We start from the raw sequence: 25772 nt of genomic DNA, 5'->3' as shown, positions 1-25772 counted from the left end.
CCACGAGCCCGCGTCTTTCTCGCACCTTAATAAGCGCTTCTCGCTTCGGTCTAACCGGGGATGTCGAAACTTGGGATACCGGTAGAGCCGGATCTCCTTTTACATGGTAAAATTTCGAAACGATCGAATGAGGCCTAAAATGAAAAAGTGATAATCGAAAAAGAATGTCATTCTCGTCTCCTAAGGAGCGTTTCTCTCGCCTAAGCTTGTTTTCAATTTCGATCTAGGGAATCGAAATTCGGCACAAAGGTAGCCCACGTGAAGATAATAAAAGCTTCGAATGTTATTTTGAGATTTCTCAAAAACTGTGGCCGCCATCTTGGGAAATTACATATTATCGCCCCCACGACATGCATCTCCGACCCTAAACACCAAACGGGAGCGGCTCTCGCCGTCGGATCGCGATAATCCCTAAACAGGGTTGTAGGGGAAGGACACAGGTAGATATCCTTATGGTAAATTAAAAACGAGGTCGAGTGTTGGAGTCACGGGAAAGGGTTGATTCTCCCCATGAAATTAGGAGGAAATGCTAAATCTTAACGGATTTTAAAGTGGGAATAGAAAATTTAGTTTTGTCGGGAAACTCACAATATCTTGTTAGAAGGTAGCTGCATCATTCGGCTACACGAAAACATGCAGGACGAGGCAAAAGCAAATCCGGAATCTTGGCTTTTCTAAGCGAATCCGCGTGCCCGCGTCCTTCTCGCACCTTAATAAACGCTTCTCGCCCCCTATACCGCCATTTCGTTTAAATGAGGTCAAATGGTACTTCGGTCTAACCGGGGATGTCGAAACTGGGGATACCGGTAGAGCCGGACCTCTCCTTTTACATGGTAAAATTTCGTAACGATCGAATGACGCCAAGTATGAAAAAGTGATAATCGAAAGACAATGTCATTCTCGTCTCCTAAGGAGCGTTTCTCTCGCCTAAGCCATGTTTTCAATTTCGATCTAGGGAATCGAAATTCGGCACAAAGGTAGCCCACGTAAAGATAATGAAAGCTTCGAATGCGATTTTGAGATTTCTCAAAAACTGTGGCCGCCATCTTGGGAAATGACATATTATCGCCCCCGCGACATGAACCTCCGACGCTAAACACCAAACGGAAGCGGCTCTTGCCGTCGGATCGCGATAACCTCTAAAGCAGGGTTGTAGGGGAAGGACCCAGGTAGATATCCTCACAGTAAATTAAAAACGAGGTCGAGTGTTGGAGTCACGGGAAAGGGTTGTTTCTCCCCATGAAATTAGGAGGAAATGCTAAATCTTAACGGATTTTAAAGTTTGAATAGAAAATTCAGTTTTGTCGGGAAACTCACAATATCTTGTTAGAAGGTAGCTGCATCATTCGTCTACACGAAAACATGCAGGACGAGGCAAAAGCAAATCCGGAATCTTGACTTTTCTAAGCGAGTCCGCGAGTCCGCGAGCCCGCGTTCTTCTCGCACCTTAATAAGCGCATCTCGCCCCTAAACCGCCATTTCGTTAAAAGGCGGTCAAGGTATGCTTCGGTCTAACCCTGGAAGTCGAAACTTGGGATACCGGTAGAGCCGGACCTCTCCTTTTAGATGGTAAAATTTCGTAACGATTGAATGACGCCAAGTATGAAAAAGTGATAATCGAAAGACAATGTCATTCTCGTCTCCTAAGGAGCGTTTCTCTCGTCTAAGCCATGTATTCAATTTCGATCTAGGGAATCGAAATTCGGCACAAAGGTAGCCCACGTGAAGATAATAAAAGCTTCGAATGCGATTTTGAGATTTCTCAAAAACTGCGGTCGCCATCTTGGGAAATGGCATATTATCGCCCAGGCAACATGCATTTCCGACGCTAAACACCAAACGGGAGCGGCTCTTGCCGTCGGATCGCGATAACCCCTAACGCAGGGTTGTAGGGGAAGGACCCAGGTAGATATCTTCACGGTAAATTAAAAACGAGGTCGAGTGTTGGAGTCACGGGAAAGGGTTGATTCTCCCCATGAAATTAGGAGGAAATGCTAAATCTTAACGGATTTTAAAGTTGGAATAGAAAATTCAGTTTTGTCGGGAAACTCACAATATCTTGTTAGAAGGTAGCTGCACCATTCGGCTACACGAAAACATGCAGGACGAGGCAAAAGCAAATCCGGAATATTGGCTTTTCTAAGCGAATCCGCGTGCCCGCGTCCTTCTCGCACCTTAATAAGCGCTTCTCGCCCCCTATACCGCCATTTCGTTTAAATGAGGTCAAATGGTACTTCGGTCTAACCGAGGATGTCGAAACTGGGGATACCGGTAGAGCCGGACCTCTCCTTTTACATGGTAAAATTTCGTAACGATCGAATGACGCCAAGTATGAAAAAGTGATAATCGAAAGACAATGTCATTCTCGTCTCCTAAGGAGCGTTTCTCTCGCCTAAGCCATGTTTTCAATTTCGATCTAGGGAATCGAAATTCGGCACAAAGGTAGCCCACGTAAAGATAATGAAAGCTTCGAATGCGATTTTGAGATTTCTCAAAAATTGTGGCCGCCATCTTGGGAAATGACATATTATCGCCCCCGCGACATGAACCTCCGACGCTAAACACCAAACGGAAGCGGCTCTTGCCGTCGGATCGCGATAACCCCTAAAGCAGGGTTGTAGGGGAAGGACCCAGGTAGATATCCTCACGGTAAATTAAAAACGAGGTCGAGTGTTGGAGTCACGGGAAAGTGTTGATTCTCCCCTTTTTAGGAGGAAATGCTAAATCTTACCGGATATTAAAGTTTGAATACAGAATTAATCTTTGTCGGGAAACTCACAATATCTTGTTAGAAGGTAGCTGCATCATTCGTCTACACTAAAACATGCATGACGAGGCAAAAGCAAATCCGGAATCTTGACTTTTCTTAGCGAATCCGCGAGCCCGCATCCTTCTCGCACCTTAATAAGTGCTTCTCGCCCCCTAAACCGTCATTTCGTTTAAAGGAGGTCACATGGTACTTCGGTCTAACCGGGGATGTCGAAACTTGGGATACCGGTAGAGCCGGACCTCTCCTTTTACATGTTAAAATTTCGTAACGATCGAATGAGGCCTAAAATGAAAAAGTGATAAACGAAAAAGAATGTCATTCTCGTCTCCTAAGGAGCGTTTCTCTCGCCTAAGACATGTTTTCAATTTCGATCTAGGGAATCGAAATTCGGCACAAAGGTAGCCCACGTGAAGATAATAAAAGCTTCGAATGCGATTTTGAGATTTCTCAAAAACTGTGGCCGCCATCTTGGGAAATGACATATTATCGCCCCCACGACATGCATCTCCGACCCTAAACACCAAACGGGAGCGGCTCTCGCCGTCGGATCGCGATAACCCCTAAAGCAGGGTTGTAGGGGAAGGACACAGGTAGATATCCTCACGGTAAATTAAAAACGAGGTCGAGTGTTGGAGTCACTGGAAAGGGTTGATTCTCCCCTTGAAATTCGGAGGAAATGCTAAATCTTACCGGATTTTAAAGTTTGAATAGAAAATTCAGTTTTGTCGGGAAACTCACAATATCTTGTTAGAAGGTAGCTGCATCATTCGTCTACATGAAAACATGCAGGACGAGGCAAAAACAAATATGGAATCTTAACTTTTCTAAGTGGATCCGCGAGCCCGCGTCCTTCTCGCACCTTAATAAGCGCTTCTCGCCCCCTAAACCGCCATTTCGTTTAAAAAAGGTCAAATGGTACTTCGGTCTAACCGGGGATGTCGAAACTTGGGATACCGGTAGAGCCGAACCTCTCCTTTTACATGGTAAAATTTCGTAACGATAGAATGATGTTAAGTATGAAAAGTGATAATCGAAAGACAATGTCATTCTCGTCTCCTAAGGAGCGTTTCTCTCGCCTAAGCCATGTTTTCAATTTCGATCTAGGGAATCGAAATACGGCACAAAGGTAGCCCACGTGAAGATAATAAAAGCTTCGAATGCGATTTTGAGATTTCTCAAAAACTGCGGCCGCCATCTTGGGAAATGGCATATTATCGCCCCCCGACATGCAACTCCGACGCTAAACACCAAACGGAAGCGGCTCTTGCCGTCGGATCGCGATAACCCCTAAAGCAGGGTTGTAGGGCAAGTACCCAGGTAGATATCCTCACGGTAAATTAAAAACGAGGTCGAGTGTTGGAGTCACGGGAAAGGGTTGATTCTCCCCTTGAAATTCGGAGGAAATGCTAAATCTTACCGGATTTTAAATTTGAATACAAAATTAATCTTTGTCGGGAAACTCACAATATCTTGTTAGAGGGTAGCTGCATCATTCGTCTACACTAAAACATGCATGACGAGGCAAAAGCAAATCCGGAATCTTGACTTTTCTAAGCGAATCCACGAGCCCGCGTCTTTCTCGCACCTTAATAAGCGCTTCTCGCCCCCAAAACCGCCATTTCGTTTAAAGGAGGTCAAATGGTACTTCGGTCTAACCGGGGATGTCGAAACTTGGGATACCGGTAGAGGCGGACATCTCCTTTAAGATAGTAAAATTTCGTAACAATCGAATGATGTTAAGTATGAGAAGTGATAATCGAAAGACAACGTCATTCTCTTCACCTAAGGAGCGTTTCTCTCGCCTAAGACATGTTTTCAATTTCGATCTAGGGAACCGAAATTCGGCACAAAGGTAGCCCACGTGAAGATAATGAAAGCTTCGAATGCGATTTTGAGATTTCTCATAAACTGTGGCCGCCATCTTGGGAAATGACATATTATCGCCCCCGCGACATGAACCTCCGACGCTAAACACCAAACGGAAGCGGCTCTTGCCGTCGGATCGCGATAACCCCTAAAGCAGGGTTGTAGAGGAAGGACCCAGGTAGATATCCTCACGGTAAATTAAAAACGAGTTCGAGTGTTGGAGTCACGGTAAAAGGTTGATTCTCCCCTTTTTAGGAGGAAATGCTAAATCTTACCGGATATTAAAGTTTGAATACAAAATTAATCTTTGTCGGGAAACTCACAATATCTAGTTAGAAGGTAGCTGCATCATTCGTCTACACTAAAACATGCATGACGAGGCAAAAGCAAATCCGGAATCTTGACTTTTCTAAGCGAATCCGCGAGCCCGCATCCTTCTCGCACCTTAATAAGTGCTTCTCGCCCCCTAAACCGCCATTTCGTTTAAAGGAGGTCACATGGTACTTCGGTCTAACCGGGGATGTCGAAACTTGGGATACCGGTAGAGCCGGACCTCTCCTTTTACATGGTAAAATTTCGTAACGATCGAATGAGGCCTAAAATGAAAAAGTGATAAACGAAAATTAATGTCATTCTCGTCTCCTAAGGAGCGTTTCTCTCGCCTAAGCCATGTTTTCAATTTCGATCTAGGGAATCGAAATTCGGCACAAAGGTAGCCCACGTGAAGATAATAAAAGCTTCGAATGCGATTTTGAGATTTCTCAAAAACTGTGGCCGCCATCTTGGGAAATGACATATTATCGCCCCCACGACATGCATCTCCGACCCTAAACACCAAACGGGAGCGGCTCTCGCCGTCGGATCGCGATAACCCCTAAAGCAGGGTTGTAGGGGAAGGACACAGGTAGATATCCTCACGGTAAATTAAAAAGGAGGTCGAGTGTTGGAGTCACGGGAAAGGGTTGATTCTCCCCATGAAAATAGGAGGAAATGCTAAATCTTAATGGATTTTAAAGTTTGAATAGAAAATTCAGTTTTGTCGTCAAACTCACAATATCTTGTTAGAGGGTAGATGCACCATTCGTCTACACTAAAACATGCATGACGAGGCAAAAGCAAATCCGGAATCTTGACTTTTCTAAGCGAATCCGCGAGCCCGCGTCCTTCTCTCACCTTAATAAGCGCTTCTCGCCCCCTAAACCGCCATTTCGTTTAAAGGAGGTCAAATGTTACTTCGGTATAACCGGGGATGTCGAAACTTGGGATACCGGTAGAGGCGGACATCTTCTTTAAGATGGTAAAATTTCGTAACGATCGAATGACGCCAAGTATGAAAAAGTGATAATCGAAAGACAATGTCATTCTCGTCTCCTAAGGAGCGTTTCTCTCGCCTAAGCCATGTTTTCAATGTCGATGTAGGGAATCGAAATTCGGCACAAAGGTAGCCCACGTGAAGATAATAAAAGCTTCGAATGCGATTTTGAGATTTCTCAAAAAGTGCGACCGCCATCTTGGGAAATGGCATATTATCGCCCCCGCGACATGCATCTCCGACGCTAAACACCAAACGGGAGCGGCTCTTGCCGTCGGGTCGCGAAAACCCCTAAGGCAGGGTTGTAGGTGAAGGACCCAGGTAGATATCTTCACGGTAAATTAAAAAGGAGGTCGAGTGTTGGAGTCACGGGAAATGGTTGATTCTCCCCTTTTTAGGAGGAAATGCTAAATCTTAATGGATTTTAAAGTTTGAATAGAAAATTCAGTTTTGTCGTCAAACTCACAATATCTTGTTAGAAGGTAGATGCACCATTCGTCTACACTAAAACATGCATGACGAGGCAAAAGCAAATCCGGAATCTTGACTTTTCTAAGCGAATCCGCGAGCCCGCGTCCTTCTCTCACCTTAATAAGCGCTTCTCGCCCCCTAAACCGCCATTTCGTTTAAAGGAGGTCAAATGGTACTTCGGTATAACCGGGGATGTCGAAACTTGGGATACCGGTAGAGCCGGACCTCTCCTTTTACATGGTAAAATTTCGTAACGATCGAATGAGGCCTAAAATGAAAAAGTGATAATCGAAAAAGAATGTTATTCTCGTCTCCTAAGGAGCGTTTCTCTCGCCTAAGCCATGTTTTCAATTTCTATCTAGGGAATCGAAATTCGGCACAAAGGTAGCCCACGTGAAGATAATAAAAGCTTCGAATGCGTTTTTGAGATTTCTCAAAAACTGTGGCCGCCATCTTGGGAAATGACATATTATCGCCCCCACGACATGCATCTCCGACCCTAAACACCAAACGGGAGCGGCTCTCGCCGTCGGATCGCGATAACCCCTAAAGCAGGGTTGTAGGGGAAGGACACAGGTAGATATCCTCACGGTAAATTAAAAACGAGGTCGAGTGTTGGAGTCACGGGAAAGGGTTGATTCTCCCCTTGAAATTCGGAGGAAATGCTAAATCTTATCGGATTTTAAAGTTTGAATAGAAAATTCAGTTTTGTCGGGAAACTCACAATATCTTGTTAGAAGGTAGCTGCATCATTCGTCTACATGAAAACATGCAGGACGAGGCAAAAACAAATATGGAATCTTGACTTTTCTAAGCGAATCCACGAGCCCGCGTCTTTCTCGCACCTTAATAAGCGCTTCTCGCCCCCTAAACCGCCATTTCGTTTAAAGGAGGTCAAATGGTACTTCGGTCTAACCGGGGATGTCGAAACTTGGGATACCGGTAGAGACGGACATCTCCTTTAAGATGGTAAAATTTCGTAACAATCGAATGATGTTAAGTATGAGAAGTGATAATCGAAAGACAACGTCATTCTCTTCACCTAAGGAGCGTTTCTCTCGCCTAAGACATGTTTTCAATTTCGATCTAGGGAACCGAAATTCGGCACAAAAGTAGCCCACGTGAAGATAATAAAAGTTTGGAATGCGATTTTGAGATTTCTCAAGAACTGCGGAGCCATCTTGGAAAATGGCATATTTTCGACGCGCGACATGCATCTCCGACGCTAAACATGAAACGGGAGCGGCTCTTGCCGTCGGATCGCGATAACCCCTAACGCAGTGTTGTAGGGGAACGACCCAGGTAGATATCCTCACGGTAAATTAAAAACGAGGTCGAGTGTTGGAGTCACGGGAAAGGGTTGATTCTCCCCTTGAAATTCGGAGGAAATGCTAAATCTTACCGGAATTAAATTTGAATACAAAATTAATCTTTGTCGGGAAACTCACAATATCTTGTTAGAGGGTTAGCTGCATCATTCGTCTACACTAAAACATGCATGACGAGGCAAAAGCAAATCCGGAATCTTGACTTTTCTAAGCGAATCCACGAGCCCGCGTCTTTCTCGCACCTTAATAAGCGCTTCTCGCCCCCTAAACCGCCATTTCGTTTAAAGGAGGTCAAATGGTACTTCGGTCTAACCGGGGATGTCGAAACTTGGGATACCGGTAGAGGCGGACATCTTCTTTAAGATGGTAAAATTTCGTAACGATCGAATGACGCCAAGTATGAAAAAGTGATAATCGAAAGACAATGTCATTCTCGTCTCCTAAGGAGCGTTTCTCTCGCCTAAGCCATGTTTTCAATGTCGATGTAGGGAATCGAAATTCGGCACAAAGGTAGCCCACGTGAAGATAATAAAAGCTTCGAATGCGATTTTGAGATTTCTCAAAAAGTGCGACCGCCATCTTGGGAAATGGCATATTATCGCCCCCGCGACATGCATCTCCGACGCTAAACACCAAACGGGAGCGGGTCTTGCCGTCGGGTCGCGAAAACCCCTAAGGCAGGGTTGTAGGGGAAGGACCCATGTAGATATCTTCACGGTAAATTAAAAAGGAGGTCGAGTGTTGGAGTCACGGGAAAGGGTTAATTCTCCCCATGAAAATAGGAGGAAATGCTAAATCTTAATGGATTTTAAAGTTTGAATAGAAAATTCAGTTTTGTCGTCAAACTCACAATATCTTGTTAGAAGGTAGATGCACCATTCGTCTACACTAAAACATGCATGACGAGGCAAAAGCAAATCCGGAATCTTGACTTTTCTAAGCGAATCCGCGAGCCCGCGTCCTTCTCTCACCTTAATAAGCGCTTCTCGCCCCCTAAACCGCCATTTCGTTTAAAGGAGGTCAAATGGTACTTCGGTCTAACCGGGGATGTCGAAACTTGGGATACCGGTAGAGCCGGACCTCTCCTTTTACATGGTAAAATTTCGTAACGATCGAATGAGGCCTAAAATGAAAATGTGATAATCGAAAAAGAATGTCATTCTCGTCTCCTAAGGAGCGTTTCTCTCGCCTAAGCCATGTTTTCAATTTCGATCTAGGGAATCGAAATACGGCACAAAGGTAGCCCACGTGAAGATAATAAAAGCTTCGAATGCGATTTTGAGATTTCTCAAAAACTGCTGCCGCCATAATGGGAAATGGCATATTATCGCCCCCCCGACATGCACCTCCGACGCTAAACACCAAACGGAAGCGGCTCTTGCCGTCGGATCGCGTTAACCCCTAAATCAGGGTTGTAGGGCAAGGACCCAGGTAGATATCCTCACGGTAAATTAAAAACGAGGTCGAGTGTTGGAGTCACGGGAAAGGGTTGATTCTCCCCTTGAAATTCGGAGGAAATGCTAAATCTTACCGGATTTTAAATTTGAATACAAAATTAATCTTTGTCGGGAAACTCACAATATCTTGTTAGAGGGTAGCTGCATCATTCGTCTACACTAAAACATGCATGACGAGGCAAAAGCAAATCCGGAATCTTGACTTTTCTAAGCGAATCCACGAGCCCGCGTCTTTCTCGCACCTTAATAAGCGCTTCTCGCCCCCTAAACCGCCATTTCGTTTAAAGGAGGTCAAATGGTACTTCGGTCTAACCGGTGATGTCGAAACTTGGGATACCGCTAGAGGCGGACATCTCCTTTAAGATGGTAAAATTTCGTAACAATCGAATGATGTTAAGTATGAGAAGTGATAATCGAAAGACAACGTCATTCTCTTCACCTAAGGAGCGTTTCTCTCGACTAAGACATGTTTTCAATTTCGATCTAGGGAACCGAAATTCGGCACAAAAGTAGCCCACGTGAAGATAATAAAAGTTTGGAATGCGATTTTGAGATTTCTCAAGAACTGCGGAGCTATCTTGGAAAATGGCATATTTTCGACCCGCGACATGCATCTCCGACGCTAAACACCAAACGGGAGCGGCTCTTGCCGTCGGATCGCGATAACCCCTAACGCAGTGTTGTAGGGGAACGACCCAGGTAGATATCCTCACGGTAAATTAAAAACGAGGTCGAGTGTTGGAGTCACGGGAAAGGGTTGATTCTCCCCTTGAAATTCGGAGGAAATGCTAAATCTTACCGGAATTTAAATTTGAATACAAAATTAATCTTTGTCGGGAAACTCACAATATCTTGTTAGAGGGTTAGCTGCATCATTCGTCTACACTAAAACATGCATGACGAGGCAAAAGCAAATCCGGAATCTTGACTTTTCTAAGCGAATCCACGAGCCCGCGTCTTTCTCGCACCTTAATAAGCGCTTCTCGCCCCCTAAACCGCCATTTCGTTTAAAGGAGGTCAAATGGTACTTCGGTCTAACCGGGGATGTCGAAATTTGGGATACCGGTAGAGGCGGACATCTTCTTTAAGATGGTAAAATTTCGTAACGATCGAATGACGCCAAGTATGAAAAAGTGATAATCGAAAGACAATGTCATTCTCGTCTCCTAAGGAACGTTTCTCTCGCCTAAGCCATGTTTTCAATGTCGATGTAGGGAATCGAAATTCGGCACAAAGGTAGCCCACATGAAGATAATAAAAGCTTCGAATGCGATTTTGAGATTTCTCAAAAAGTGCGACCGCCATCTTGGGAAATGGCATATTATCGCCCCCGCGACATGCATCTCCGACGCTAAACTCCAAACGGGAGCGGGTCTTGCCGTCGGGTCGCGAAAACCCCTAAGGCAGGGTTGTAGGGGAAGGACCCATGTAGATATCTTCACGGTAAATTAAAAAGGAGGTCGAGTGTTGGAGTCACGGGAAAGGGTTGATTCTCCCCTTGAAATTGGGAGGAAATGCTAAATCTTAATGGATTTTAAAGTTTGAATAGAAAATTCAGTTTTGTCGGGAAACTCACAACATCTTGTTAGAAGGTAGATGCACCATTCGTCTACACTAAAACATGCATGACGAGGCAAAAGCAAATCCGGAATCTTGACTTTTCTAAGCGAATCCGCGAGCCCGCGTCCTTCTCTCACCTTAATATGCGCTTCTCGCCCCCTAAACCGCCATTTCGTTTAAAGGAGGTCAAATGGTACTTCGGTATAACCGGGGATGTCGAAACTTGGGATACCGGTAGAGCCGGATCTCCTTTTACATGGTAAAATTTCGTAACGATCGAATGAGGCCTAAAATGAAAAAGTGATAATCGAAAAAGAATGTCATTCTCGTCTCCTAAGGAGCGTTTCTCTCGCCTAAGCTTGTTTTCAATTTCGATCTAGGGAATCGAAATTCGGCACAAAGGTAGCCCACGTGAAGATAATAAAAGCTTCGAATGTTATTTTGAGATTTCTCAAAAACTGTGGCCGCCATCTTGGGAAATGACATATTATCGCCCCCACGACATGCATCTCCGACCCTAAACACCAAACGGGAGCGGCTCTCGCCGTCGGATCGCGATAATCCCTAAACAGGGTTGTAGGGGAAGGACACAGGTAGATATCCTTATGGTAAATTAAAAACGAGGTCGAGTGTTGGAGTCACGGGAAAGGGTTGATTCTCCCCATGAAATTAGGAGGAAATGCTAAATCTTAACGGATTTTAAAGTTGGAATAGAAAATTTAGTTTTGTCGGGAAACTCACAATATCTTGTTAGAAGGTAGCTGCATCATTCGGCTACACGAAAACATGCAGGACGAGGCAAAAGCAAATCCGGAATCTTGGCTTTTCTAAGCGAATCCGCGTGCCCGCGTCCTTCTCGCACCTTAATAAACGCTTCTCGCCCCCTATACCGCCATTTCGTTTAAATAAGGTCAAATGGTACTTCGGTCTAACCGGGGATGTCGAAACTGGGGATACCGGTAGAGCCGGACCTCTCCTTTTACATGGTAAAATTTCGTAACGATCGAATGACGCCAAGTATGAAAAAGTGATAATCGAAAGACAATGTCATTCTCGTCTCCTAAGGAGCGTTTCTCTCGCCTAAGCCATGTTTTCAATTTCGATCTAGGGAATCGAAATTCGGCACAAAGGTAGCCCACGTAAAGATAATGAAAGCTTCGAATGCGATTTTGAGATTTCTCAAAAACTGTGGCCGCCATCTTGGGAAATGACATATTATCGCCCCCGCGACATGAACCTCCGACGCTAAACACCAAACGGAAGCGGCTCTTGCCGTCGGATCGCGATAACCCCTAAAGCAGGGTTGTAGGGGAAGGACCCAGGTAGATATCCTCACGGTAAATTAAAAACGAGGTCGAGTGTTGGAGTCACGGTAAAGGGTTGATTCTCCCCTTTTTAGGAGGAAATGCTAAATCTTACCGGATATTAAAGTTTGAATACAAAATTAATCTTTGTCGGGAAACTCACAATATCTTGTTAGAAGGTAGCTGCATCATTCGTCTACACTAAAACATGCATGACGAGGCAAAAGCAAATCCGGAATCTTGAATTTTCTAAGCGAATCCCCGAGCCCGCATCCTTCTCGCACCTTAATAAGTGCTTCTCGCCCCCTAAACCGCCATTTCGTTTAAAGGAGGTCACATGGTACTTCGGTCTAACCGGGGATGTCGAAACTTGGGATACCGGTAGAGCCGGACCTCTCCTTTTACATGGTAAAATTTCGTAACGATCGAATGAGGCCTAAAATGAAAAAGTGATAAACGAAAAAGAATGTCATTCTCGTCTCCTAAGGAGCGTTTCTCTCGCCTAAGCCATGTTTTCAATTTCGATCTAGGGAATCGAAATTCGGCACAAAGGTAGCCCACGTGAAGATAATAAAAGCTTCGAATGCGATTTTGAGATTTCTCAAAAACTGTGGCCGCCATCTTGGGAAATGACATATTATCGCCCCCACGACATGCATCTCCGACCCTAAACACCAAACGGGAGCGGCTCTCGCCGTCGGATCGCGATAACCCCTAAAGCAGGGTTGTAGGGGAAGGACACAGGTAGATATCCTCACGGTAAATTAAAAACGAGGTCGAGTGTTGGAGTCACGGGAACGGGTTGATTCTCCCCTTGAAATTCGGAGGAAATGCTAAATCTTACCGGATTTTAAAGTTTGAATAGAAAATTCAGTTTTGTCGGGAAACTCACAATATCTTGTTAGAAGGTAGCTGCATCATTCGTCTACATGAAAACATGCAGGACGAGGCAAAAACAAATATGGAATCTTGACTTTTCTAAGTGGATCCGCGAGCCCGCGTCCTTCTCGCACCTTAATAATCGCTTCTCGCCCCCTAAACCGCCATTTCGTTTAAAAAAGGTCAAATGGTACTTCGGTCTAACCTGGGATGTCGAAACTTGGGATACCGGTAGAGCCGGACCTCTCCTTTTACATGGTAAAATTTCGTAACGATAGAATGATGTTAAGTATGAAAAGTGATAATCGAAAGACAATGTCATTCTCGTCTCCTAAGGAGCGTTTCTCTCGCCTAAGCCATGTTTTCAATTTCGATCTAGGGAATCGAAATACGGCACAAAGGTAGCCCACGTGAAGATAATAAAAGCTTCGAATGCGATTTTGAGATTTCTCAAAAACTGCGGCCGCCATCTTGGGAAATGGCATATTATCGCCCCCTCGACATGCACCTCCGACGCTAGACACCAAACGGAAGCGGCTCTTGCCGTCGGATCGCGATAACCCCTAAAGCAGGGTTGTAGGGGAAGGACCCAGGTAGATATCCTCACGGTAAATTAAAAACGAGGTCGAGTGTTGGAGTCACGGTAAAGGGTTGATTCTCCCCTTTTTAGGAGGAAATGCTAAATCTTACCGGATATTAAAGTTTCAATACAAAATTAATCTTTGTCGGGAAACTCACAATATCTTGTTAGAAGGTAGCTGCATCATTCGTCTACACTAAAACATGCATGACGAGGCAAAAGCAAATCCGGAATCTTGAATTTTCTAAGCGAATCCGCGAGCCCGCATCCTTCTCGCACCTTAATAAGTGCTTCTCGCCCCCTAAACCGCCATTTCGTTTAAAGGAGGTCACATGGTACTTCGGTCTAACCGGGGATGTCGAAACTTGGGATACCGGTAGAGCCGGACCTCTCCTTTTACATGGTAAAATTTCGTAACGATCGAATGAGGCCTAAAATGAAAAAGTGATAAACGAGAAAGAATGTCATTCTCGTCTCCTAAGGAGCGTTTCTCTCGCCTAAGCCATGTTTTCAATTTCGATCTAGGGAATCGAAATTCGGCACAAAGGTAGCCCACGTGAAGATAATAAAAGCTTCGAATGCGATTTTGAGATTTCTCAAAAACTGTGGCCGCCATCTTGGGAAATGACATATTATCGCCCCCACGACATGCATCTCCGACCCTAAACACTAAACGGGAGCGGCTCTCGCCGTCGGATCGCGATAACCCCTAAAGCAGGGTTGTAGGGGAAGGACACAGGTAGATATCCTCACGGTAAATTAAAAACGAGGTCGAGTGTTGGAGTCACGGGAAAGGGTTGATTCTCCCCTTGAAATTCGGAGGAAATGCTAAATCTTACCGGATTTTAAAGTTTGAATAGAAAATTCAGTTTTGTCGGGAAACTCACAATATCTTGTTAGAAGGTAGCTGCATCATTCGTCTACATGAAAACATGCAGGACGAGGCAAAAACAAATATGGAATTTTGACTTTTCTAAGTGGATCCGCGAGCCCGCGTCCTTCTCGCACCTTAATTAGCGCTTCTCGCCCCCTAAACCGCCATTTCGTTTAAAAAAGGTCAAATGGTACTTCGGTCTAACCTGGGATGTCGAAACTTGGGATACCGGTAGAGCCGGACCTCTCCTTTTACATGGTAAAATTTCGTAACGATAGAATGATGTTAAGTATGAAAAGTGATAATCGAAAGACAATGTCATTCTCGTCTCCTAAGGAGCGTTTCTCTCGCCTAAGCCATGTTTTCAATTTCGATCTAGGGAATCGAAATACGGCACAAAGGTAGCCCACGTGAAGATAATAAAAGCTTCGAATGCGATTTTGAGATTTCTCAAAAACTGCGGCCGCCATCTTGGGAAATGGCATATTATCGCCCCCACGACATGCACCTCCGACGCTAAACACCAAACGGAAGCGGCTCTTGCCGTCGGATCGCGATAACCCCTAAAGCAGGGTTGTAGGGCAAGGACCCAGGTAGATATCCTCACGGTAAATTAAAAACGAGGTCGAGTGTTGGAGTCACGGGAAAGGGTTGATTCTCCCCTTGAAATTCGGAGGAAATGCTAAATCTTACCGGAATTTAAATTTCAATACAAAATTAATCTTTGTCGGGAAACTCACAATATCTTGTTAGAGGGTAGCTGCATCATTCGTCTACACTAAAACATGCATGACGAGGCAAAAGCAAATCCGGAATCTTGACTTTTCTAAGCGAATCCACGAGCCCGCGTCCTTCTCGCACCTTAATATGCGCTTCTCGCCCCGTAAACCGCCATTTCGCTTAAAGGAGGTCAAATGGTACTTCGGTCTAACCGGGGATGTCGAAACTTGGGATACCGGTAGAGGCGGACATCTCCTTTAAGATGGTAAAATTTCGTAACAATCGAATGATGTTAAGTATGAGAAGTGATAATCGAAAGACAACGTCATTCTCTTCACCTAAGGAGCGTTTCTCTCGCCTAAGACATGTTTTCAATTTCGATCTAGGGAATCGAAATTCGGCACAAAGGTAGCCCACGTGAAGATAATAAAAGCTTCGAATGCGATTTTGAGATTTCGCAAAAACTGTGGCCGCCATCTTGGGAAATGACATATTATCGCCCCCACAACATGCATCTCCGACCCTAAACACCAAACGGGAGCGGCTCTCGCCGTCGGATCGCGATAACCCCTAAAGCAGGGTTGTAGGGGAAGGACACAGGTAGATATCCTCACGGTAAATTAAAAACGAGGTCGAGTGTTGGAGTCACGGGAAAGGGTTGATTCTCCCCTTGAAATTCGGAGGAAATGCTAAATCTTATCGGATTTTAAAGTTTGAATAGAAAATTCAGTTTTGTCGGGAAACTCACAATATCTTGTTAGAAGGTAGCTGCATCATTCGTCTACATGAAAACATGCAGGACGAGGCAAAAACAAATATGGAATCTTGACTTTTCTAAGCGAATCCACGAGCCCGCGTCTTTCTCGCACCTTAATAAGCGCTTCTCGCCCCCTAAACCGCCATTTCGTTTAAAGGAGGTCAAATGGTACTTCGGTCTAACCGGGGATGTCGAAACTTGGGATACCGGTAGAGGCGGACATCTTCTTTAAGATGGTAAAATTTCGTAACGATCGAATGACGCCAAGTATGAAAAAGTGATAATCGAAAGACAATGTCATTCTCGTCTCCTAAGGATCGTTTCTCTCGCCTAAGCCATGTTTTCTATGTCGATGTAGGAAATCGAAATTCGGCACAAAGGTAGCCCACGTGAAGATAATAAAAGCTTCGAATGCGATTTTGAGATTTCTCAAAAAGTGCGACCGCCATCTTGGGAAATGGCATATTATCGCCCCCGCGACATGCATCTCCGACGCTAAACACCAAACGGGTGCGGCTCTTGCCGTCGGGTCGCGAAAACTTTTAAGGCAGGGTTGTAGGGGAAGGACCCAGGTAGATATCCTCACGGTAAATTAAAAACGAGGTCGAGTGTTGGAGTCACGGTAAAGGGTTGATTCTCCCCTTTTTAGGAGGAAATGCTAAATCTTACCGGATATTAAAGTTTGAATACAAAATTAATCTTTGTCGGGAAACTCACAATATCTTGTTAGAAGGTAGATGCACCATTCGTCTACACTAAAACATGCATGACGAGGCAAAAGCAAATCCGGAATCTTTACTTTTCTAAGCGAATCCGCGAGCCCGCGTCCTTCTCTCACCTTAATAAGCGCTTCTCGCCCCCTAAACCGCCATTTCGTTTAAAGTACGTCAAATGGTACTTCGGTATAACCGGGGATGCCGAAACTTGGGATACCGGTAAAGCCGGACCTCTCCTTTTACATGGTAAAATTTCGTAACGATCGAATGAGGCCTAAAATGAAAAAGTGATAATCGAAAAAGAATGTCATTCTCGTCTCCTAAGGAGCGTTTCTCTCGGCTAAGCCATGTTTTCAATTTCGATCTAGGGAATCGAAATTCGGCACAAAGGTAGCCCACGTGAAGATAATAAAAGCTTCGAATGCGATTTTGAGATTTCTCAAAAACTGTGGCCGCCATCTTGGGAAATGACTTATTATCGCCCCCACGACATGCATCTCCGACCCTAAACACCAAACGGGAGCGGCTCTCGCCGTCGGATCGCGATAACCCCTAAACAGGGTTGTAGGGGAAGGACACAGGTAGATATCCTCATGGTAAATTAAAAACGAGGTCGAGTGTTGGAGTCACGGGAAAGGGTTGATTCTCCCCTTGAAATTCGGAGGAAATGCTAAATCTTACCGGATTTTAAAGTTTGAATAGAAAATTCAGTTTTGTCGGGATACTCACAATATCTTGTTAGAAGGTAGCTGCATCATTCGTCTACACGAAAACATGCAGGACGAGGCAAAAACAAATATGGAATCTTGACTTTTCTAAGTGGATCCGCGAGCCCGCGTCCTTCTCGCACCTTAATAAGCGCTTCTCGCCCCCTAAACCGCCATTTCGTTTAAAAAAGGTCAAATGGTACTTCGGTCTAACCGGGGATGTCGAAACTTGCGACACCGGTAGAGCCGGACCTCTCCTTTTACATGGTAAAGTTTCGTAACGATCGAATGATGTTAAGTATGAAAAGTGATAATCGAAAGACAATGTCATTCTCGTCTCCTAAGGAGCGTTTCTCTCGCCTAAGCCATGTTTTCAATTTCGATCTAGGGAATCGAAATTCGGCACAAAGGTAGCCCACGTGAAGATAATAAAAGCTTCAAATGCGATTTTGAGATTTCTCAAAAACTGCGGCCGCCATCTTGGGAAATGGCATATTATCGCCCCCACGACATGCACCTCCGACGCTAAACACCAAACGGAAGCGGCTCTTGCCGTCGGATCGCGATAAACCCTAAAGCAGGGTTGTAGAGCAAGGACCCAGGTAGATATCCTCACGGTAAATTAAAAACGAGGTCGAGTGTTGGAGTCACGGGAAAGGGTTGATTCTCCCCTTGAAATTCGGAGGAAATGCTAAATCTTACCGGACTTTAAATTTGAATACAAAATTAATCTTTGTCGGGAAACTCACAATATCTTGTTAGAGGGTTAGCTGCATCATTCGTCTACACTAAAACATGCATGACGAGGCAAAAGCAAATCCGCAATCTTGACTTTTCTAAGCGAATCCACGATCCCGCGTCCTTCTCGCACCTTAATAAGCGCTTCTCGCCCCGTAAACCGCCATTTCGCTTAAAGGAGGTCAAATGGTACTTCGGTCTAACCGGGGATGTCGAAACTTGGGATACCGGTAGAGGCGGACATCTCCTTTAAGATGGTAAAATTTCGTAACGATCGAATGATGCTAGGTATGAAAAAGTGATAATCGAAAGACAACGTCATTCTCTTCACCTAAGGAGCGTTTCTCTCGCCTAAGCCATGTTTTCAATTTCGATCTAGGGAATCGAAATTCGGCACAAAGGTAGCCCACGTGAAGATAATAAAAGCATCGAATGCGATTTTGAGATTTCTCAAAAAGTGCGACCGCCATCTTGGGAAATGGCATATTATCGCCCCCGCGACATGCATCTCCGATGCTAAACACCAAACGGGAGCGGCTCTTGCCGTCGGGTCGCGAAAACCCTTAAGGCAGGGTTGTAGGGGAAGGACCAGGTAGATATCTTAACGGTAAATTAAAAAGGAGGTCGAGTGTTAGAGTCACGGGAAAGGGTTGATTCTCCCCTTGAAATTAGAAGGAAATGCTAAATCTTAATGGATTTTAAAGTTTGAATAGAAAATTCAGTTTTGTCGGGAAACTCACAATATCTTGTTAGAAGGTAGATGCATCATTCGTCTACACTAAAACATGCATGACGAGGCAAAAGCAAATCCGGAATCTTGACTTTTCTAAGCGAATCCGCGAGCCCGCGTCCTTCTCTCACCTTAACAAGCGCTTCTCGCCCCCTAAACCGCCATTTCGTTTAAAGGAGGTCAAATGGTACTTCGGTCTAACCGGGATGTCGAAACTTGGGATACCGGTAGAGCCGGACCTCTCCTTTTACATGGTAAAATTTCGTAACTATCGAATGACGCCAAGTATGAAAAAGTGATAATCGAAAGACAATGTCATTCTCGTCTCCTAAGGAGCGTTTCTCTCGCCTAAGCCATGTTTTCAATTTCGATCTAGGGAATCGAAATTCGGCACAAAGGTAGCCCACGTGAAGATAATAAAAGCATCGAATGCGATTTTGAGATTTCTCAAAAAGTGCGACCGCCATCTTGGAAAATGGCATATTATCGCCCCCGCGACATGCATCTCCGACGCTAAACACCAAACGGGAGCGGCTCTTGCCGTCGGGTCGCGAAAACCCTTAAGGCAGGGTTGTAGGGGAAGGACCCAGGTAGATATCTTCACGGTAAATTAAAAAGGAGGTCGAGTGTTAGAGTCACGGGAAAGGGTTGATTCTCCCCTTGAAATTAGAAGGAAATGCTAAATCTTAATGGATTTTAAAGTTTGAATAGAAAATTCAGTTTTGTCGGGAAACTCACAATATCTTGTTAGAAGGTAGATGCACCATTCGTCTACACTAAAACATGCATGACGAGGCAAAAGCAAATCCGGAATCTTGACTTTTCTAAGCGAATCCGCGAGCCCGCGTCCTTCTCTCACCTTAATAAGCGCTTCTCGCCCCCTAAACCGCCATTTCGTTTAAAGGAGGTCAAATGGTACTTCGGTCTAACCGGGATGTCGAAACTTGGGATACCGGTAGAGCCGGACCTCTCCTTTTACATGGTAAAATTTCGTAACGATCGAATGAGGCCTAAAATGAAAAAGTGATAATCGAAAAAGAATGTCATTCTCGTCTCCTAAGGAGCGTTTCTCTCGCCTAAGCCATGTTTTCAATTTCGATCTAGGGAATCGAAATTCGGCACAAAGGTAGCCCACGTGAAGATAATAAAAGCTTCGAATGCGATTTTGAGATTTCTCAAGAACTGCGGAGCCATCTTTGGAAATGGCATATTATTGCCCCAGCGACATGCATCTCCGACGCTAAACACCAAACGGGAGCGGCTCTTGCCGTCGGATCGCGATAACCCCTAACGCAGTGTTGTAGGGGAAGGACCCAGGTAGATATCCTCACGGTAAATTAAAAACGAGGTCGAGTGTTGGAGTCACGGGAAAGGGTTGATTCTCCCCATGAAATTAGGAGGAAATGCTAAATCTTAACGGATTTTAAAGTTTGAATAGAAAATTCAGTTTTGTCGGGAAACTCACAATATCTTGTTAGAAGGTAGATGCATCATTCGTCTACACTAAAACATGCATGTCGAGGCAAAAGCAAATCCGGAATCTTGAATTTTCTATGCGAATCCACGAGCCTGCGTCCTTCTCGCACATTAATAAGCGCTTCTCGCCCCCTAACCCGCCATTTCGTTTAAAGGAGGTCAAATGGTACTTCGGTCTAACCGGGGATGTCGAAACTTGGGATACTGGTAGAGGCGGACATCTCCTTTAAGATGGTAATATCTCGTAACGATCGAATGAGGCTTAAAATGAAAAAGTGATAATCGAAAAACAACGTCATTCTCTTCACCTAAGGAGAGTTTCTCTCGCCTAAGACATGTTTTCAATTTCGATCAAGGGAACCGAAATTCGGCACAAAAGTAGCCCACGTGAAGATAATAAAAGTTTGGAATGCGATTTTGAGATTTCTCAAGAACTGCGGAGCCATCTTGGAAAATGGCATATTTTCGCCCCGCGACCTGCACCTTCAACGATAAACACCAAACGGGAGGACCTCTTGAAGTCGGGTCGCGAAAACCCCTAACGCAGGGTTGTAGGGGAAAGACCCAGGTAGATATCTTCACGGTAAATTAAAAACGAGGTCGAGTGTTGGAGTCACGGGAAAGGGTTGATTCTCCCCATGAAATTAGGAGGAAATGCTATATTTTAACGGATTTTAAAGTTTGAATAGAAAATTCAGTTTTGTCGGGAAACTCACAATATCTTGTTAGAGGGTAGCTGCATCATTCGTTTACACTAAAACATGCATGACGAGGCAAAAGCAAATCCGCAATCTTGACTTTTCTAAGCGAATCCGCGAGCCCGCGTCCTTCTCGCACCTTAATAAGCGCTTCTCGCCCCCTAAACCGCCATTTCGTTTAAAGGAGGTCAAATGGTACTTCGGTCTAACCGGGGATGTCGAAAATTGGGATGCCGGTAGAGCCGGACCTCTCGTTTTACAAGGTAAAATTTCGTTACGATACAATGACGCCAAGTAGGAAAAAGTCATAATCGAAAGAGAATGTCATTCTCGTCTCCTAAGAAGCGTTTCTCTCGCTTAAGCCATGTTTTCAATTTCGACCTAGGGAATCGAAATTCGGCACAAAGGTAGCCCACGTGAAGATAATAAAAGCTTCGAATGCGATTTTGAGATTTCTCAAGTACTGCGGAGCCATCTTTGGAAATGACATATTTTCGCCGGGCGACCTGCACCTTCAACGATAAACACCAAACGGGAGGGCCTCTTGAAGTCGCGTCGCGAAAACCCCTAACGCAGGGTTGTAGGGGAAAGACCCAGGTAGATATCTTCACGGTAAAGTAAAAACGAGGTCGAGTGTTGGAGTCACGGGAAAAGGTTGATTCTCCCCATGAAATTAGGAGGAAATGCTAAATCTTAACGGATTTTAAAGTTTGAATAGAAAATTCAGTTTTGTCGGAAACTCACAATATCTTGTTAGAGGGTAGCTGCATCATTCGTTTACACTAAAACATGCATGACGAGGCAAAAGCAAATCCGCAATCTTGACTTTTCTAAGCGAATCCGCGAGCCCGCGTCCTTCTCGCACCTTAATAAGCGCTTCTCGCCCCCTAAACCGCCATTTCGTTTAAAGGAGGTCAAATGGTACTTCGGTCTAACCGGGGATGTCGAAACTTGGGATACCGGTAGAGCCGGACCTCTCCTTTTAGATGGTAAAATTTCGTAACGATCGAATGACGCCAAGTATGAAAAAGTGATAATCGAAAAAGAATGTCATTCTCGTCTCCTAAGGAGCGTTTCTCTCGCCTAAGCCATGTTTTCAATTTCGATCTAGGGAATCGAAATTCGGCACAAAGGTAGCCCACGTGAAGATAATAAAAGCTTCGAAAGCGATTTTGAGATTTCTCAAAAACTGCGGTCGCCATCTTGGGAAATGGCATATTATCGCCCCCGCTGCATGAATTTCCGACGCTAAACACCAAACGGGAGCGGCTCTTGCCGTCGGATCGCGATAACCCCTAACGCAGGGTTGTAGGGGAAGGACCCAGGTAGATATCCTCACAGTAAATTAAAAACGAGGTCGAGTGTTGGAGTCACGGGAAAGGGTTGATTCTCCCCTTGAAATTAGGAGGAAATGCTAAATCTTAACGGATATTAAAGTTTGAATAGAAAATTCAGTTTTGTCGGGAAACTCACAATATCTTGTTAGAAGGTAGCTGCATCATTCGTCTACACGAAAACATGCAGGACGAGGCAAAAGCAAATCCTGAATCTTGACTTTTATAAGCGAGTCCGCGAGTCCGCGAGCCCGCGTTCTTCACTCACCTTAATAAGCGCTTCTCGCCCCTTAACCGCCATTTCGTTAAAAAGCATTTAAAGTGTACTTCGGTCTAACCTGGGAAGTCGAAACTTGGGATACCGGTAGAGCCGGACCTCTCCTTTTACATGGTAAAATTTCGTAACGATCGAATCAGGCCTAAAATGAAAAAGTGATAATCGAAAAAGAATGTCATTCACGTCTCCTAAGGAGCGTTTCTCTCGCCTAAGCCATGTTTTCAATTTCGATCTAGGGAATCGAAATTCGGCACAAAGGTAGCCCACGTGAAGATAATGAAAACTTCGAATGCGATTTTGAGATATCTCAAAAACTGCGGCCGCCATCTTGGGAAATGACATATTATCGCCCCCGCTACATGCATTTCCGACGCTATACACCAAACGGGAGCGGCTCTTGCCGTCGGATCGCGATAACCCCTAACGCAAGGTTGTAGGGGAAGGACCCAGTTAGATATCCTCACGGTAAATTAAAAACGAGGTCGAGTGTTGGAGTCCCGGGAAAGGGTTGATTCTCACCTTGAAATTAGAAGGAAATGCTAAATCTTACCGGATTTTAACGTTTGAATACAAAATTAATCTTTGTCGGGAAACTCACAATATCTTGTTAGAAGGTAGCTGCATCATTCGTCTACACGAAAACATGCAGGACGAGGCAAAAGGAAATCCGGAATCTTGACTTTTCTAAGCGAATCCGTGAGCCCGCGTCCTTCTCGCAATTTAAAAAGCGCTTCTCGCCCCCTAAACCGCCATTTCGTTTAAATGAGGTCAAATGGTACTTCGGTCTAAACGGGGATGTCGAAACTTGGGATACCTGTAGAGCCGGACCTCTCCTTTTACATGGTAAAATTTCGTAACGATCGAATGAGGCCTAAAATGAAAAAGTGATAATCGATAAAGAATGTCATTCACGTCTCCTAAGGACCGTTTCTCTCGCCTTAGCCATGTTTTCAATTTCGATCTAGGGAATCGAAATTCGGCACAAAGGTAGCCCACGTGAAGGTAATGAAAACTTCGAATGCGATTTTGAGATTTCTCAAAAACTGCGGCCGCCATCTTGGGAAATGAAATATTATCGCCCCCGCGACATGAACCTTCGACGCTAAACACAAAACGGAAGCGGCTCTTGCCGTCGGATCGCGATAACCCCTAAAGCAGGGTTGTAGGGGAAGGACCCAGTTAGATATCCTCACGGTAAATTAAAAACGAGGTCGAGTGTTGCAGTCCCGGGAAAGGGTTGATTCTCACCTTGAAATTAGAAGGAAATGCTAAATCTTACCGGATTTTAACGTTTGAATACAAAATTAATCTTTGTCGGGAAACTCACAATATCTTGTTAGAAGGTATCTGCATCATTCGTCTACACGAAAACATGCAGGACGAGGCAAAAGGAAATCCGGAATCTTGACTTTTCTAAGCAAATCCGCGAGCCCGCGTCCTTCTCGCACCTTATTAAGCGCTTCTCGACCCCTAAACAGCCATTTCGTTTAAAGGAGGTCACATGGTACTTCGGTCTAACCGGGGATGTCGAAACTTGGGATACGGGTAGAGCCGGACCACTCCTTTTACGTGGTAAAATTTCGTAACGATCGAATGAGGCCTAAAATGAAAAGTGATAAACGAAAAAGAATGTCATTCTCGTCTCCTAAGGAGCGTTTCTCTCGCCTAAGCCATGTTTTCAATTTCGATCTAGGAAATCGAAATTCGGCACAAAGGTAGCCCACGTGAAGATAATAAAAGGCTCGAATGCGATTTTGAGATTTCTCAAGAACTGCGGAGCCATCTTGGGAAATGGCATATTATCGCCCCCGCGACATGCATCTCCGACGCTAAACACCAAACGGTAGCGGCTCTTGCCGTCGGATCGCGATAAACCCTAACGCAGGGTTGTAGGGGAAGGACCCAGGTAGATATCCTCACGGTAAATTAAAAACGAGGTCGAGTGTTGGAGTCACGGGAAAGGGTTGATTCTCCCCTTGAAAGTAGGAGGAAATGCTAAATCTTTACGGATTTTTAAGTTTGAAAAAAAAAATCAGTTTTGTCGGGAAACACACAATATCTTGTTAGAAGGTAGCTGCATCATTCGTCTACACGAAAACATGCAGGACGAGGCAAAAGCAAATCCGGAATCTTTGCTTTTCTAAGCGAATCCGCGAGCCCACGTCCTTCTCGCACATTAATAAGCGCTTCTCGCCCCCTAAACCGCCATTAAGTTTAAAGGAGGTCAAATGGTACTTCGGTCTAACCGGGGATGTCGAAACTGGGGATACCGGTAGAGCCGGACCTCTCCTTTTACATGGTAAAATTTTGTAACGATCGAACGAAGCCAAGTATGAAAAAGTGATAATCGAAAGACAATGTCATTCTCGTCTCCTAAGGAGCGTTTCTCTCGCCTAAGCCATGTTTTGAATTTCGATCTATTGAATCGAAGTTCGGCACAAAGGTAGCCCACGTGAAGATAATAAAAGCTTCGAATGCGATTTTGAAATTTCTCAAAAACTGCGGCCGCCATCTTGGGAAATGAAATATTATCGCCTCCGCGACATGCACCTCCGACGCTAAACACCAAACGGAAGCGGCTCTTGCCGTCGGATCGCGATAACCCCTAAAGCAGGGTTGTAGGGGAAGGACCCAGGTAGATATCCTCACGGTAAATTAAAAAGGAGGTCGAGTGTTGGAGTCACGGGAAAGGGTTGATTCTCCCCTTGAAATTAGGAGGAAATGCTAAATCTTACCGGATTTTAAAGTTTGAATACAAAATTAATCTTTATCGAGAAACTCACAATATTTTGTTAAAAGGTAGCTGCATCATTCGTCTACACTAAAACATGCATGACGAGGCAAAAGCAAATCCGGGATCTTGACTTTTCTAAGCGAATCCGCGAGCCCGCGTCCTTCTCGCACCTTAATAAGCGCTTCTCGCCCCCTAAACCGCCATTTCGTTTAAAGGAGGTTAAATGGTACTTCGGTCTAACCGGGGATGTCGAAACTTGGGATACCGGTAGAGGCGGACATCTCCTTTAAGATGGTAAAATTTCGTAACGATCGAATGATGTTAAGTATGAAAAAGTGATAATCGAAAGACAACGTCATTCTCTTCACCTAAGGAGCGTTTCTCTCGCCTAAGACATGTTTTCAATTTCGATCTAGGGAACCGAAATTCTGAACAAAAGTAGCCCACGTGAAGATAATAAAAGTTTGGAATGCGATTTTGAGAT

Source organism: Lepisma saccharinum, chromosome 30 (genome assembly GCF_977018435.1).
Source record: "Lepisma saccharinum chromosome 30, izLepSacc3.1, whole genome shotgun sequence".
NCBI lineage: Eukaryota > Metazoa > Arthropoda > Insecta > Zygentoma > Lepismatidae > Lepisma > Lepisma saccharinum.
The sequence above is the reverse complement of the archived record's forward strand: the minus strand, read 5'-3'. Positions refer to the sequence as shown.